General features: G+C 42.4%; 7 non-coding genes across 7 annotated transcripts; 3 read left to right on the top strand and 4 right to left on the bottom strand.

Moving 5' to 3' along the window:
- Positions 1-430: 430 nt before the first annotated feature.
- Positions 431-512, bottom strand: Trnal-aag. The gene has a single exon. It is a non-coding gene; the product is annotated as a tRNA-Leu (tRNA).
- A 3,674-nt stretch (positions 513-4,186) lies between these two features.
- Trnaf-gaa lies at positions 4,187-4,259 on the top strand. Its single transcript has one exon. It is a non-coding gene; the product is annotated as a tRNA-Phe (tRNA).
- Positions 4,260-9,686: 5,427 nt separating this feature from the next.
- Trnam-cau lies at positions 9,687-9,759 on the top strand. Its single transcript has one exon. It is a non-coding gene; the product is annotated as a tRNA-Met (tRNA).
- Positions 9,760-10,573: 814 nt separating this feature from the next.
- Trnak-uuu lies at positions 10,574-10,646 on the bottom strand. The gene has a single exon. It is a non-coding gene; the product is annotated as a tRNA-Lys (tRNA).
- A 987-nt stretch (positions 10,647-11,633) lies between these two features.
- Trnam-cau lies at positions 11,634-11,706 on the bottom strand. The gene has a single exon. It is a non-coding gene; the product is annotated as a tRNA-Met (tRNA).
- A 2,332-nt stretch (positions 11,707-14,038) lies between these two features.
- Trnaq-cug lies at positions 14,039-14,110 on the top strand. The gene has a single exon. It is a non-coding gene; the product is annotated as a tRNA-Gln (tRNA).
- Positions 14,111-14,617: 507 nt separating this feature from the next.
- Trnal-caa lies at positions 14,618-14,722 on the bottom strand. Its single transcript has 2 exons — positions 14,685-14,722; positions 14,618-14,663 (listed from the first exon to the last, which is right to left on the bottom strand). It is a non-coding gene; the product is annotated as a tRNA-Leu (tRNA).
- Between the last annotated feature and the right edge of the window lie 1,776 nt (positions 14,723-16,498).

The raw sequence follows: 16,498 nt of genomic DNA on the forward strand, positions 1-16,498 counted from the left end.
CCCGCAGGTCCCCGCATACCTGGGAAACTGGCTCCTCCAGATAGCCCTCCCTGGTCTCAACATCAGTCTTAGCAGTTCGAGCTACAATAAAGGGCTCATGAAGGAACAGCGCAGAAGAGCCCCACCGTATGAAATATAAAATTTAGCAGAGTTTCCTGGGTTCACAAGCATGAATTTATTGTTTACATAAAGAGCTGTGTGTAGCCTTTGAATGATGTTCTACTCAAGAGAGTAAAGTCAGAGTTAATAATAGTCACTAATTACGTATCTTAGGATGGATGAAAAGTCAGTTATCACATGGTTCCCAGCAGTTACTCTTGAAGCGAACTCCGTCATGCATTAATTTGTAATCAGAAAGTAAATACACACAAAAGCTTTAATTGAGGAATGGTGTACGGAATTTAGGGAGTGTAATAATAAACACAGTTCTTGGCAGCGGTGGGATTCGAACCCACGCCCCCGAAGAGACTGGAGCCTTAATCCAGCGCCTTAGACCGCTCGGCCACGCTACCAAGCTCTGACGTGTTTTCTTGCTATGATTATCCCAAGTGTAACTGCGGTCTCGCAGCAGGTGTTCCTTGGGGTTTCTTTCCGGACTTTCCTGGCCCCTTCGGCTACTGACAACAAGCTTGCTGTAAAAGAAAACCAGGAGCTGCCAGTCTCCCTGTCACAGCAGGAGTAAGGGCAAAAAGTCAAGCACCCTCATTTTGAAATACCAAGATTCAGATGGCTTAAAAGCACAGTTGCTGCTGTTATGATGTATTCTACGGTAAAGTTCTGACACCTCCCGTCCTCCACCGTTGTGTTCTTAGTGAAGTGGCAGTGTGTGTTTGCTCCTGAGTCAAAAAGGCCTAAAAAAAAAAAAGAAAAGAAAAGAAAAAAAAAAGTCAAAAAAGCCTGTCACTCACTCCGCCAAGGAATGTCTAAAATGAAAAGATGATTTATGACCGAAAAAAATTACAGTAAAGAACGTTCTTTTTTTCACTGGTCTCCAAGAAATCCAGTGTCGGTATTAGTAGCCAAGATTCCACTTAAAACTAGACTGTCTTATAAATTCTGATACTTGAACTGTGTATATGGGCTTACTGCATAGTGCTTAGGTGTGTCCCTCGGTGTCTATAACAAACTGCCACAGGCTATGTGACTTAAAAATGGCAGAAATTTATTCTCTCACAGTTCTGGAAGCCAGAAATCCAATCAGTATTGGTGACCAAAAACCAAGGTGTAGTCAGAGCCCAGCTCTCTCGAGAAGCTCTAAAACAAAAGGTAACCTTGTTTCTCTCAGATCCAGATGGCTGTTGCATACCTTGGCTTGTGGCCACCTCTCTCCAGACTTCAAGTTCAACTTCTACAAATATCGCTGTTTTGTCTTCACACCGGCTTCTTGAAAAGGTGGAAAAACTTGCTGACAGTAGTAGTCACCCTTGACACTATGACAGAGGTTATTTCCCGGGAAAATTAAGATAATGACTAAGGAAAAAGGGATTCCCAAGAAAGCAAAGGCAGCGCCTTCACCACTGCTCTTGGCTGTCAATTAATCCAAAGCCAGGTGTTTTCATCTGCCATGAATATGAGCTCCCTACCTGACTGTCAGTCTCTCTTGCTCCTCTTTGCCCTCTCTCCAGTCAGCAGGGGCCCCCTCTCCACTATCATCAGCTCCATGTGTGACACTGTTCCTGGAGAGAAGTGAACAAACATCTACTCACCTCAGATAGTGAACTGATGACAGACCGAAGTAAGGATACCACTAAATCCAACAGTGAGCCAATGAGAGTTAGTGGGGTTACTGGTGAAGGGTTACTTACAAGAGCAGAAATGACTCAAAGACAACTTTATCATCAAAAACCCACCTCAGTGTGGCTCATGAAAGCTGGGAACTTGGAACTCACTGCACAACTTGCAGGTAGCTCAACGGGATGGAGAACGTCTCTTCCAGGCAGCTTAATTGAGCTCTGCTTCTTCTAGGTCGCCGGACTGGTCTAGGAGTTTCTCTAAACACCTACTGCTTAAACAGGTGAATCTTGTCAGTTTCAGACACTCCCCTGAAGCTTCTGAGTTGTTGACTTCCTGAGCTTAATAAGCATCCCTGCAGGATGGAATATTTCAACTCCCCTTAGAACATCCTCCCCAGCTTCCACCCAACATGAAAGGTTTTATCTCAGAGAAAATGGCTAAGCAGTAAGAGCAAGATAGCCAAACTTGAGGGAAATTGATTAGGGGAACCTGAGCAAGAGCGCCCTGCTGCTGTTATTTGGTTTAATGCTGCTCGGGTTTTATCTTGGTCCCTCAAGGGCATCTAGCAATCCAGAGACTGGTTGTACCTCTAGTGTTTGTATTTTTTTTTTTTTAATAGTAGACTAAAAGCAGAAAAACAGAAAAATGAAGAAATAATTTGAGAGAATATGGCTCCATAAACAAGTGAGTATCAAGGATCCATTAACTCATTCGTCAAGTATTTCCCTGGGCACTGGGTGTTCTGAAGCCATGCCACCCACAGGATCTCCTTTCTTCTGGTTCTAGTCCAGTCAGTAGTCCACAGGTGCCTCAAGTGAGCAGCAATGATAAATACAAATTATGCAATTCAAATATCCTACTGAAATGTTATAGCTAAGCCCTGGCTCCAAGAGTTCCAATGGACTAGAATCAACCTCATGTCTCATATGTCAATCAGATCTGTGAAGGGCAGAGAAAGGAGAATTAATCAATGTGGCCACACTGGGAAGAAAGATAAAGGGTTACCCCAGGTCCATCTTCAAGGGGAAAACAGGAACTTTGGGATCATTTATATAATATACCCCTTTGTATATGCATGAAAGGACAGGTTGAGGGATGCATAACCGACAGAGCAGTTCTGACCAATGGTCTGAGTGTTATCTCTGTTGTGCTTCTGCAACCAGCGCTGGAGAAGTTATCTTATGGTTTCCATCACTGGAGGGGAGAAATGTGGTCCTCATGAGATGGTCACTATGCTCCCCTATGTATCCTAGCCATCAAAGGTGATTATTTCATTTGGGGGTTAATCTCATCATAGGGTGGGTGATCTTTGCCAGGGTCTCTGTTGCTTGGGAATAGTTCGGTTCCCTTGTCATAAAGATGTTTTTAAATACTACGCTAAATACTACTCACAGAAAATTCAGTGTTCTCTTTACAGAACGAGCTAATTTAAAGCATTTTAAGCAGTTCTGTGTGCTAGAGGACCTAAGAAATTTTCTGGGCAACATTTCTGTCGGGGATGTAGGAGGGCTTGGCTTCCATTTCTATACATAGGGAACTCTTGCTCCACCCCTAAACTTGCCAGCCCTTCGGAGATATATGAGTTCCCACTTCTCTCTGCCTCACAAACGGTCTTCTCAATGCGCTTCAAATCACAAGCAGCTTCTAAAGTGAATCCACAGTCCCTGAAATTACCTTCCACTGAATCACCTTGTAGGATGAGCTTGAAACTCTTAAAACCCTCCAAACAAACAATGCTAGGCACTCTGGCTACACAAAATCAAATACTAATAAAAATTTGAGAATCGCGACACTGCATCACATGAAAATTTGTAGCTGCAATATCCAAACAGAAAGTGGCTCCAGCTCCCATGTTTCTAAAATGGAAAGTTTACTATACACAAATAATTGCATCCTTATTCATTTGACATTTCTATCATGTCAGTCAGGTAACAGAAAGCGGTTCATACTCCTCACATTTTCTAAAATGGAAAGTTTTCTAGCCTCTAAGCTGGCAGAGGCAAAAAAAAAAAAAAAAAAAAAAAAATCTCCGTTTCCATGACCGAGAATCGAACCCGGGCTGCGGCGGTGAGAGCGCCAAACCCTAACCACTAGACCACCAAGGAAGTGCTTTGCTGGTTTCTATGCCAGATTTATGGCCAGAATGCTCCATGCAAATGTTCATGTCAATGCACTAGCGCTAGGTTTTATAGATTACTAACTTCAGGTCCTATGCTTAGATGTATGGAATGACCCGGAATACATTGGCGCATTTAACAAAATCGCTAAGACAATTCTTGAGAGTAATTTAAATTTTCTCCTTGCCTTTCTCTTCATAATATAGTAAGATGTCCTACGATATAAACTGTTTTTTTTTTTTAATTTATTTTAAGTTCTCTGACATGTCAGGCTTAACCGTGAAGACCTAAGTGGTAAAATGATTACATATTAGTTGAAAGCATCTGTGGGCGGAGCCGAAATAGCTCAGTTGGGAGAGCGTTAGACTGAAGATCTAAAGGTCCCTGGTTCAATCCCGGGTTTCGGCAGGACAGCCCGTTTCTCTTTGTTTTCGTTTTTTTTTTTTGAATGAGGTTCATGATTTAATCATAAGTTTTTATGATGATCATTGAATTTAATTTCTCTCTTTTCTGACTTTTAGTATTTACTAACTTCCTTCTTTCTTTGACCTTTGTTTTGCATCTGTTTTCTCCAAATCTACCTCTTACATGCCCATGAACTTATCCCAACAACTATAAGTCAAAATCAAGACCGCCTAAAGGACTTTTGTGTCAGCTTCCTGAGACTCCTCTTTTCTCCCCTTAATCTTATTCTTTGCCAGCTGCTAAAACAAAGGGGACCCACAGTCCAAATAGCTGATCCATAGTTGTAATACGCAGAACTGTAATATTAGGGGGTCTTTCTCTTTCTCACCGCCTTCTCTTTCAAACTAGAAAATGTTTAAGTCTCCGTGATTAGCCCACAATATGGAGCCCCAGCTCTCCTGTCTTACCTTTATGCATCATAGCCAGGCTCTCCTTAGAAAGGCCTACAAACTAGTTTCAAGAACACTCTAAGTCTCCAACTCCTTGCAATCAATTGCAGTCTGGCTTTCAATGCAAGAGATCCTTACCACCAATTTCCCACTTTCAGATGTTGTGGGTCTTTTTTGGCCTTATATTTAATTTTCATGGGATGCAAACCTATTGACAAGTGTTCATTCACAAGCAATCCTCCTTTGGGCTTGGAACTTCACCCCTTTCTTTCCTGCATTTTGTAGTGGCTGTATTTCAGCACCGTACCCCCATAACTTTTTAGAAATGGTTGCTTCTCAGGACCTTGGGTTTGGTGGGGTTTTTTTTTCCTTTTGTTATAAGAAGAATATGAAGACACCTCATGTTTCTTTAACCTAGTTTCCCCAAATGGCAACATCTTGCAAAACCGTAACATAGTATTTCAATCCAGATACTGACACTCATAAAAGCAAGTTACACAACATTTGCATCACCACAAGGATTGCCTTATGCTGCCCTTTTAGAATCAAAATACAACAGGAATGTAAATGTAAATAGAAGAAAACAATTTAAGTAAATATTACCTGTATTTCTTTAAAAATAATAATTACTTTTCTTTCTGTTTTGTGCTGCAGTGGCTATCTTTACACTTTTTTTTTCTTTTTCTTTTTCTTTCCTCATTTTTGTCTTTTTTTTTTATGTTATGTGTATGAGTGGTTTGTCTGTGTGAATGTAAGTGCTCCCAGCGCCAGAGAGGCCATTGGATCCCCTGCAGTTGGTTGTTAGCCACCATGTGGATGTTGGAAATAAAACCCAGGTCCTCTGCAAGAGCAGCCAGTGCTCTTAACTTCTGAGCCATCTCTTTCAACTCAAAACATTTTCTTTTTCAGTGTATGAGGTTTTTGTCATGATTTATAAATATGAAATTACTAAACAAAATTTATGAGAGCCATTGTTTGGGCAATTAGCTCCTTTCTGCCCTAGGTTCTAACAGACCAACTAGCAACAGACTGTACTGATAAGTAATCAAACTAAACTTTAGAAAGAACCAGGTAAGTAAACATAAAACACAAGAGATCTATAGCCACCAGTCAAAAGGGGCCAGTCTACCTGAGCCAGCATGATGAGGAAAGGTTCTCTGCTTTACCATAGATGGAAAGTTGCAGTGTTACCATGCCAGCATTACAGTTATACTTGAATAAATAGCCTAACTCTTAACTTCAGTTTTAAGAGTGGGCCCAAACTCAGAGGGCACCTGTTCCTCCAAGTGTTTCCTGGAACTGTGCTGCTAAGCCAAGTCACCCATAATTTTATACAAAAACATTTCTCCAGCATCAATTTGGGGAACTACAAGTTTGGATCCACCCTTATCAGACAATCTTGCCCTTTCATCCCTAGACCTAAAACATCTTACACACACACACACACACACACACACACACACACACACACACAAAAAAAAGCCTTCTCAATCTTCATCATTTTCAATGAAGATGTGAATGTGAATGCACTTTCTTTCAGCACTTTGATTTGTTAATTCTCAAGCCACACCCACATTCACTCATTATCTTGGATGGAGGACAAATTGAGATTCTGAGGGGTCAGAGTCAGGTGTCCAGGTGTCCAGAGGACATGGCCTACAGAGATCGTTTTCAATATAAACAGATGGGTGAGATTCTGTCCATTTCGTAAGTCATTCTTATAGAAAGTAACATGAAACGATCAATCCAGTTCTTGTTTCTTCTTCCTTATTTCTGCTTTTTTTTTTTCTTCCTTCAAGATAGGGTCTGACTGTGCAGCTCTGGTTGGTCTGAAGCTCACTGTGTATACTAGAATGGCCTTGAACGCACAAAGATCTTCCTCCTGCCTCCGCCTCCCTAATGCTGGGATTAAAGGAATGTGCGGCCATACCCAGCCTTATTTCTATTTTACTCAGCCTTTTGAGCCTCTAAAACTTCTTCCTATAATCCATTCGCTGGAGCAACTTTCAGTTTGATAGATGGCATACTGCCCAACTAATAAACCCACTTCAATCCTTAAACCAAATTTATTGCAACTATAAATTTCTATCTTACTGGAGTCCTTTCCTCTATTTTCACTGTTATGAATTTCCAAATTAGAGAAGGGCGTTCCTCTTGTGCCACACTTTGATAATATTAGGTTTGACAGCAGGCTAACATTTTGACATCTTTGTTGAGTCAGCAGCAGTGATAACCAACTTGTAGGCACATATCTAATGAGGCTATCTCCTTACCTTTCCATAAAGTCAAACATCGCATAAAGCATTTCTTCATAATTTGAAGAAACTAAAAAATAGCCATATACCATAACAAAAAAGGAAGAAAGGGGGCTGGAGAGCTGGCTCAAAGTTAAGTGCACTGGCTACTGAGGACCCAGGTTTGCCTCCAGCACCCACATGGTGGCTAACAACCACCCGAAATTCCAGTCCTAGGGGATCCAATACCCTCGTCTGACTTCTTCAAGCACTGCATAACACAGGTGCACTTACATACATGCAGGCAGTAAAAAGAGCCTCACTGTCTTAAGTAAGTCAATCACAAGTTTGTTTAAAAAAATTTTTTTAATTAAAGAAAAAGAGAAAAAGCCTCATGTCTTAAGTAAATCACAATTTTTTGTAGCAGTGTTACATATAAGATCATTGAGAAAGTAAGCTGTTTTTCACTTTCTTTGGTAAGATGTTTACAGTCTCCCAGGACTTGGCAGTGCACCCCTTTAATCACAGGAATCAGGAGGCAGAGCTGCTCTGTAAGTCTAAGTTCAATGCCAGAATGGTCTACATAGCAAGTTCCAGGTCAGCCAGGACTATATGGTGAGACCTTGTCTCAAAACAAAAGAAAAGAAAGTTTATAGTTTGAATGAAATTTGCCAAAATCTACACTCTTTCAAATATGCAGATAGATGAATATTTGACCAATGTCAATAACTATTTGTCATGTTTCTTATGGTGAATGTTGCCTTTCTTATCTTTAGAACCAAATATCTGACAAAAAACAACTTATGAAAGGAAAAGTTTATTTGGGCTCACAGTTTGACGGACACAGTCCATCCTGAGAGGGAGGTATGGCAGTAGAAATGGTGAAGCAGTTGGTCTCACCAAGTCCATAGCACGAAGAGAGAGAGATGAATGCTGATGCTGTTTTCCCTTTTTATTAGGTGTAGGACCCCAACTCCAGGGATGGTGCTACCCGCATTCAAGGTGTTTGTTTCCTCCTCCATTAAATTTCTCTGGAAATGCCCTCACAGACATGCTTAGAGGCATGCCACCTACATGATTCTAAATGCCATCAGGCTGACAATGGAAATTAACTAACACATAAAGTTTCATTAAAAGTTCATATGAGGAGCTAGAGAGATGGCTCAGTGGTTAGGGAACACTGGCTGCTCTTGCAGAGGACAGGAGTTCTGTTTCCAGCACCCACATGTCAGCTAACAACTGTTTGTAACTCCAGTTCCAAGGAATCCAACACCCTCTTCTGGCTTCTGTGGGCATTGAACAACATGGATGCATGTACATATATGCAGGTAAAACACCCATACACATAAAATAAAATAAAAATAATAAATAAAATATTTTAAAAGAGCAAATCCAGATGATTTTCAATGCCATGTTCCAAATGACAGTACTTAAGAGCCAAGGGGAACATTATGTTTTCTTGTGGCCCTGGTTTGATATATTGTACAGAGGCAGGGTCAGAATCAGCTCTGCATTAGAGGGGCCAACTGCATGATGTTGAGAGTTCCTGGGTTTTCACTCCTACCTCCCACCCCCCCCACACACACACAAGGGTTGTGGCTTCTGAATCAAGACAGTAATTGAGGAAACCATAAAAGCATGTTTGTTCTTCCCTATAAAGCGTGCCACTGTTTACAATTTAGCATTGATGTGATTCTGAAATTTTTGATGGTCTATTTCTTACCGACTGTCTCATGAATTTTAGGCTCCCATGCACTCCTAAATTCTTCTTTGCATATAGTGCGGTTTGCTCTTGTCCCCTATTCAGTTGTCTGTCCTTCCATCTGTCTTTAAAATAGGCCACTTAGAGTTCCTCAGTGGTATCTGGGTGGTGCTGGAATTTGCACGATAATACTCATTTTCATTATCTGAACGCTGGAAAATATTTCATACAATGTTAAAAATTAAACTAGCAGAATACAAACCGGCACTGTCCCAACAGCTAATCTCTACGCACACTTCGCACAATGAAGAAAAACCCATACAGCTGGTCACTACAAACACTAATGAGTGGGTCAGTGCTACAGCGGGGCCCTACTGCGAATCAAAGATTAGGGGCGGCAGCAGCAGCAGGCAGACGGAAAATAGAGACAAGATCTAGACTTAGGTAACACCCCTTTGACAGTAAAATTACTGTTGCTTTCCTGGGGAGGAAAAGAAGTTTGTTGTTTGTTTTCCTCCAACCTTCTGCCTCTATCGCTGAAAACTAAACATTCAAAGCTTTTCCAAATCCCAGGGAGACAACCGGAGCTGGAAATCTGAGTGCTAAACCAGATCAACCCCCTGGCAAGCCTGAGTAAATTAGGGTTTTCGTCTCTTCCTGCTTTCACACAATAGCAGATCCCCCAACAGCTTGTGTCAAATCAAGTTATTCTTTAAACTATGAGATCTCACGTGTTCGTTTGGGCCCCTGAGGACCGTGGAGTGGTGTGGAAGATTTGCGTGTTGAAAAGCGGATGGGATTGAGACCTTGTAAATTTGACTCACGACGCAGCGAATGCGGTGAAGCAATGAGAAACGGATGAAAAGCTTTTGTTAAGATAGCAAACAGTGTCAGAAGCGGGGGAAGACCGAAGCAACTGTTTTCGTCTAATTTAGGGTTTAAAGGTGTTGAGCCTTCCAGGCATTTCTGAAAAATAATACATTTAAGAAAGGCGCAAAGTCAAATTTTGTACTAAAGAAAAACGGTTGTAAGCTGCTCGTTACCTGCCTCCTTAGCGCAGTAGGCAGCGCGTCAGTCTCATAATCTGAAGGTCCTGAGTTCGAACCTCAGAGGGGGCAGCTCTATTTTAGCACCGTTTTCACAAAAAGGCACTTGATTGTTTCCAGGTCCTGGAACATAACAATTGTTCTCCTCATTTCGCGATAGACAAGAATTTGGACTCTTGTACGCCCGTTCCTTCTTTGAACTGCATCCTATCCTCCATCTGAGACTTAGTTTATTGAAAAGAATGGAAGTATAAGTAGATGAGAAACTGATGATCAATTTCTCCTGTTAATTCTTTTCTTTTTCATATATTCATGAAATTTCCTTCCTACTATATAATGTGGTCTCGGTTTCCCTAGAACCCTAACCAGTACAGAACTGAGTAAAGTTCCACAAACATGCCTGTCCTCCTGAAACCTCACAGTGTTATATTCCTCTTTTGGAAGTGTTTTACAGAGATGATGAAAAGATGTTGTAAAGACAGACTCGCAAAGAGAAAGTAAGTCACCGGAAGACAAACAGACACTACCTTTACACTTCATAGAATGGGGGCGGTCAAGAGGGTCGGTCAGTCACCACCAGAAACCAAGAAAGATTCTTTGCAGGCTGAGGCAGAGCAAACGCCGCCAATGCCTTGCTTTAATGCGACGGGCCTCCAGAACTGAGAAAAAGTAAAATTCTATTGTCTTAAGAAGTTTGGTTATTAAAAGAGTCCTAAGTTTCAATCTGGACGTGGTGGCACATATCTGTGACTCGGGTTTTGGAGCCTAAGGGAGAAGGGATTCATATTGAAGTCAGCAGGTCTCAATTATATACATACACTAAATAAAGTGACAGTCTAAAGCACGTGTATTTTTAAGATTAAATCACACTAAAATGAACAGGGTGCGCCCGAACAGGGACTTGAACCCTGGACCCTCAGATTAAAAGTCTGATGCTCTACCGACTGAGCTATCCGGGCTCTGAATTACTCGGTTTCATTTGTGTTTATTCTAATGTAAAGAAATGTGTGCGAACAAAGACGTCTAGTATTTTTTCTTCCTTTATTTTCCAGTTCCATATTTGACCACCCAGTTTAAGGGTCTATTGCTTGTCATTCACAACTAAAATGTAAACTACGCTAGGGCTTTCCCTGCCAAATCCAGCGTTACACCTCTCCCCCTTGTATTATCAGCCAGGCTGTGTTAAGAAACACTAGATATTTTTAGGGACGCAGTGGGAATGCAAAGAAAGAAACTACAGGAAGTAGTTACCGCCTTCCAGGACTAGGAGAATATTAGAGAGGTCAGGGTTTGTGAGGAAAGGCATCATAGTTTTAAAGAGGAAGCACTGACTAGGTGGTGGATGTGGAGGTGGAAGTGGTGGAGGTGGTGGATTTGGAGACCGAGGTGGTTGACGGTGGTGATGGTGGTGACGGTGGTTACCCCAACCTTGTAGTAAGCAATCCCAGAAGAATGTAAAAGAACCAATCAGTAATCATACAGGTCTTATGGTTTCCACATTCACATCTCTACCTCTCTCTCTTTACACTCTGGGCCCAGGGAATTTCCCAACCCTGATGCTTCAACAGAAACAATTGCCAAGCATATCTAAAAGGCATCTGAAAACTGTCATAGCTCTATCACCAATTGGTATACACACACACACACACACACACATAAAACTTGGAGTGGGAGTGTTTAGTTCTTAGTGAAAAATCAGTATTTTATAACATTATAACTGCTTGTTGCATGGCTCAAAGAGGAAAATACCCATTCAGTTATGTACAGCAGTTTGGGGATTTTTTGTTTGCTTGCTTTTTGTTTGTTCTTTTGTTTTTGGTGTTTATTGTTTTTGTTTTGAGAAAAAAAAAGAGACACTTTGTACAATTTTCTATGGAAAAAAAAAATTAAGGAGAAACACATTTGTCAACTTATTTTATACAAAAACAAAAACAAAAAACTACAGCTGCCCCCTCTGAGGTTCGAACTCAGGACCTTCAGATTATGAGACTGACGCGCTGCCTACTGCGCTAAGGAGGCGCCTGCTAAAACTCCTTCTTTGAAATATCTACTAGCATTATTACCGGAAGCTCAATTTTAAATTGTCAGATTCCTGCCTTTTTTGAGATGATGGAACTGTGGTTTCGCTGGCATCTAAACGAGATTCTGTGACAGAACCTCATAGAACCAAGAAGGAACTGGGTTTACCAGGCCGTGCTGAAAGAGCCTTAAAGAACGCAGAAGGAGAGCCTGGCATTAAGTACACGGGCGTGTTGTGCCAAAGGCAGCAGGAAAGGATTCGAAGGGAGCCTGGTTACTCCGGGGAGGCCAGACACAATGCCTTGCAGTAGGTGGTAGCATGGCCGAGCGGTCTAAAGTTCTAGATTAAGGCTCCAGTCTCTTAGGGAGCGTGGGTTCCAATCTCCCCGCTGCCAGTAAGATTCTCTGACTCCTTATTTTCCCATCCTCCCATCCCCTACAAATTTGTCTAGTTCACCCTTCCAGTGATGGTATTTCCCCAGGCCACAGGTAATACGCGTGTGCATACATACCAAGTCCACAACAATCCCCGCACAAGGTAAGCTTGCAACTAGTTACTTCACCCAAGAGTGAAAAAGCGCACAACGTGTGCGATATTTACTCCCTTAACCGTTACATTTTCAACATTCAGAAGCATCCGCCAACATGTAATACAGTGTAATGGACTTTTATTTAACTCATTCATTTTAAGAAAGATTATTCCGCACCTACTATGTGGTATGCTGCAGACTCCGCAGTGTCCCCCTGTTACGTTGGTCAATAGAAGATAGCTGGATGGGAAACTACCAGTCTCCTAAAGGGAGACTCGTAACCAGTGACAGATCTACCAAAAGCGCTGAAGGAATGCATTCTGTGTGACTCTGAGGGGTGCCGGGCTGTCCTCAGTCTCACCACAGCCTTCTCCTTTCATTTTGGACCCACAGCCGATCTGAGCTCTACTGTGATTCTACAAAATGACTCGCTTCACACCACTGCGCCTTACACATCAGCAGCTGGAGCTCCGGGTCTGCGGTGCCGCCTGTATTTCTGAAGGGCCGAGGGCTGGCCGTGCCTGCACAACTCCTTCTCACTCTGGGGCCCCAGCATAAATGACTTTCTTGATGCCTTCCTTGCTCTCGTTCCAGCTCCAGGATTACGATTAGGATCTGGGGATACCGAGAGGAAAAGAGAGACGGTGCCTGCCCCTCAGAAAAGGGGGACTGGGGAGTGGGAGGAGGAAGGAAAGAACCGAAAAGAAGGGAAGAGAGGAGGAAGGGAACTCCTGATTTAGACTCGTTGAATTGAGCACGTCAAGTGAAGGTAAAAGGAACTCCTCAGGAAGTCTAGATCTGATTTACCTACTGAGCACTCCTCTGTTCGCTGCCGGGTCCGCTTGTGTCTCCTTTATGCGTTCACGCAACACTGCCGGAACCGTGTCAAACAAACGCCAAAGTCAGACCTTATGCGGTGGAAGTGGGAGGAGATCCGCCTGCACGCGCGGTTGATGCGGAGGGAACAGGGAATCTAAAAGCCCCAACTCCTGACTGCAGCTGAGGGAAAGCTCCCGGGCATGCAGTTTGCTGGAGACAAATCTACAGACGCGGTACAAGGAGGAAGTGAAACCCAGAGGAAGAGAGTCTACGTATTTCTTTGCTCACTTGCAAACATCCAGTTTGTTCTTTGTCGGAACGGAAAGAAAGCACAATCTTCTGGGTAATGAATAGATCCTGCATCCGATACTGCCCGACCCTGAGATGCAGGAAAGGAACCCGGAGCCGAGGAGCGGCGCACACCACAGGGCCCTCCCACCTCCTAGCTTGACCATTTCTGTCGCCGCACCACCAAGGACAGAGATTTTTCTACTCACGTGAATTGCTCCGATAAAAACTCTTTTACATCAATTTGGAAGCGGGAAAAGAACGTCCCCTTAAAGCGGTGCTTCCTTTCCAGTTGTGCAGGGCAGTTGTAAAGAGTGCACGGAAAGTGATCTCGGATGGAAATTGACTCGGGGGAAAGGAAGGAGAGCAGCCAAAAGAGAGGAGAGATGGGAGAGGCCAGGGAAGGATAAGAACAATGTTTGTCAACATACATGTATGGAAATGTTTGTATGTTAACCAAAAAATTTATTGGAAAAAGAAAAGAACACCCCAACAGGAAAAAAAAAAAAAAAAAAAAACTAACCAAGGATATGACTGGGTCATTCATGGAAAAGATGAGTTTATTTGAACCATACTAACAAAACATAAAATAATTTCAAATGAAAACTTCCGTGAGATATATGTTTAATAAACAGTAGCAGTTCTTTAAAACAGTGTCCACAGATGGATGTTACAAGCGTTTGTTTGCTATGAATGGTTCCATGGTGTAATGGTTAGCACTCTGGACTCTGAATCCAGCGATCCGAGTTCAAATCTCGGTGGAACCTTTTATGGTTCGCTTTTTCTTTTTTATTTTGTCATACAGTGAACAAACTTTCTTTTAATTCCAGAATTTGACTTTTGATGGCTCCAGCAATGAAAAACGTCATGTGATGTTTTGTGACTACAACCTGTGAGCTCCTGCACTAGTGTGTCACATTGCAGCCAGTACATATTCTGCACAGTTGGCTCACACAACTCGAAAACTGCTCTCGCAGCCGGTTTTCTCTCGGACCCACTCCTTAAAGCAAACGCGCTTTTGGCACAGAAGTCCTAACACTCAGCTCAAAGCACTTCATGATTAATGGGGCAGACCTCTCCTAAGGTCCGGAGTCAGTTGGGATAGAAAATGAGAGGGTAGAGAGCGAAGAAGTATTTTTGAAAATAAATGAAACTTTCAAAGTCAGCCTAGTCTACATAGTGAGTTCCAGGCTAGCTGGGGCTACAGAGAGACCCTGTCTCAAAAAGACAAAAAACAAGTAATAATAAACGAATGAATGAATGAAAAAGACGTGTGTCAGAAGTGGGATTCGAACCCACGCCTCCACTCGGAGACCAGAATCCCCAACTGAGGAAGCAAAGCTTGAGTCTGGCGCCTTAGACCACTCGGCCATTCTGACACTCTTCTAGGGCCTCTAACAGATGTAACTGTAATGAAAGTTCACCCGGTATAAGTAATTACTACTACCATCTTTTGGGTTTCCTTTACTAGAAGAAAATAGAGATTCTCTTCCCAATCCTGTCTGGAATTCAGCGTTTAACCCCCCTTCCCTAGGCCCTTCCCTGAACGCAGCACTGTTCAGAAAGCCTGAGAATCCTCAACACTTGGCTGATTCTGACAGGTACAGACGTGCCACTAAGGGACTGTTCCAAGATGCTGCTCACCAGCGCCCTAATGGCTAGACAGCCGGCAGGAAAGAGAACAGGTTAGAAAGCCAGAATATAGAGTAGACCAGGAAGACAGGCTGCAGTGCAGAACAGAAAGAGAAGGGACCCGGGCCATGAAAACTGGCTGTAGTGATAGAAACTGGAACGATCAAGAATTTTAAAAGTGAAGTGAAAAGTGAGACGGAAATGTCAGCTCAGAGTCAAAATCCCCAAATCCCTTGCTCCCAGAGATTTGCAAAACCAGATGGTCTGTTGCTTTTTGGCAAAGGCTGGGGGTGTTCCATCCTTGGATGGAACCGTAAGTAACGATAAATGCAGTATTTGAAGTATTCCAAAGAAATGGCCAGGACTCAGTGTGACCCCCCCCCCAAATCTCTAGGCCACAGAGAACCCACAATCAGTTTTTATTTCCAATTTTAAGTATGAGCAACACCAAGGAAAACTAGTTATTTGTGAAAATATTTCTATAATTTAAAAAGATTAAATACAAGTAAGGGGTCAGCCGGGTGTGGACACCTTTAATCACAGCCGGTGGAAGTCAGAGGCTAATCTCTGTGAGATCAAGGCCCACCTGGTCTACATAGTGAGTTCCAGGTGAGCTGGGTCTCCAGAGAGACCCTGTCTCAAGAAAGACCCAAAAAGGGGAGGGTGGGTGAGGTGTGGGGGGACAGAGAAAACATAAGAAGAAACAATACATGCAGAAAATACAATACAGGAACTTGGAAGTTTTTAAAAATCACAATAAAATCTTCAGGGAGGTAAGAGAAGAAGAGTGGGTAATTTTTAAATAGTTTGAAAGCAGAATTATTTTTTTTAACTTTTAAAGATTTATTTATTTTTAGTGTAAGTGTACCACATGCATGCAATGCCCCACAGAGGTCAGAAGGGGGCTTTGGATCCTCTGAAACTCGAGTTACAGGCCCTTGTTAGCTGCCATGTGAATGCTGGGAACTAAACTCAGGTCCTCTGCAAGAGCAGAAAGTGCTCCTAACCTCTGAGCCATCTCTCCACCCCAGCAGAATTATTTTGGAAGTTATAAAATGAAGTTGTAGAAATCACTTAGAAAATATAGGTGAAGAATGAAAAATCAGAGATGAACAAAAGACATATGGTAGGAGGTATGCCATCAAACTACTGAGACTTCCAGGCAAAGAAAAAGAAAATGACAGAAAAGAGATAATGACATATTTACCAGAACTGAAGACCTCAGATCTACAGATAGAAAAGGTCCCATCAAGTGCCCCACATCAAGGTAGCTCATAATGAAATATCAGAAGTGAACAGTCTTTGTAAAAAGAAAGGGAAATACAAAGGTAATGTACAAAGCATGGACTCAGAATGGCATCTTTTTTAACACAGCAACACTGAAAGCTAGAGGACAGGAAGACAATGACTTCTAAATTTGTGAAAGTAAATAAATTAGGGATGGAACCTGGGCCTTAGGACATACAGGGCAAACACAACCAGTTCCCTCTTATTTGCTCAGTAAGTTGTACAGGCAAGCCTGG

Source organism: Nannospalax galili, unplaced genomic scaffold (assembly GCF_000622305.1).
Source record: "Nannospalax galili isolate Female #2095 unplaced genomic scaffold, S.galili_v1.0 scaffold813, whole genome shotgun sequence".
In the NCBI taxonomy this organism is placed as follows: Eukaryota; Metazoa; Chordata; class Mammalia; order Rodentia; family Spalacidae; genus Nannospalax; species Nannospalax galili.